Below are 317 nucleotides of genomic sequence, written 5' to 3'. Positions count from 1 at the left end.
CCCTTATTTTACGTATGGAGATATTTCTCTATTACTTTATCACACAATATTAGAGCCTTTCTTTTGTTTTAGTATGGGTGTTTTGTGCCCACTTGTATATGAAACATGTATACTAATGATTGATTTCTTCACTGAACTGTTTTATAGTTGAAAAATCACCTCTTTAGCTTATATGTCAGTATAGTGCCAAGAGAGTGGTAGATTACTTACAAGAGGTGCTGACTTTGCACAAGGAAACTACCACTCTTTTATGTCCGCTCTTATATTTGAATATTATTATATCTTTCAGTGACATCTATTCATATTCTTCAAAAGCC

Source organism: Penaeus monodon, chromosome 25 (assembly GCF_015228065.2).
Source record: "Penaeus monodon isolate SGIC_2016 chromosome 25, NSTDA_Pmon_1, whole genome shotgun sequence".
Lineage (NCBI taxonomy): Eukaryota > Metazoa > Arthropoda > Malacostraca > Decapoda > Penaeidae > Penaeus > Penaeus monodon.
The sequence above is the reverse complement of the archived record's forward strand: the minus strand, read 5'-3'. Positions refer to the sequence as shown.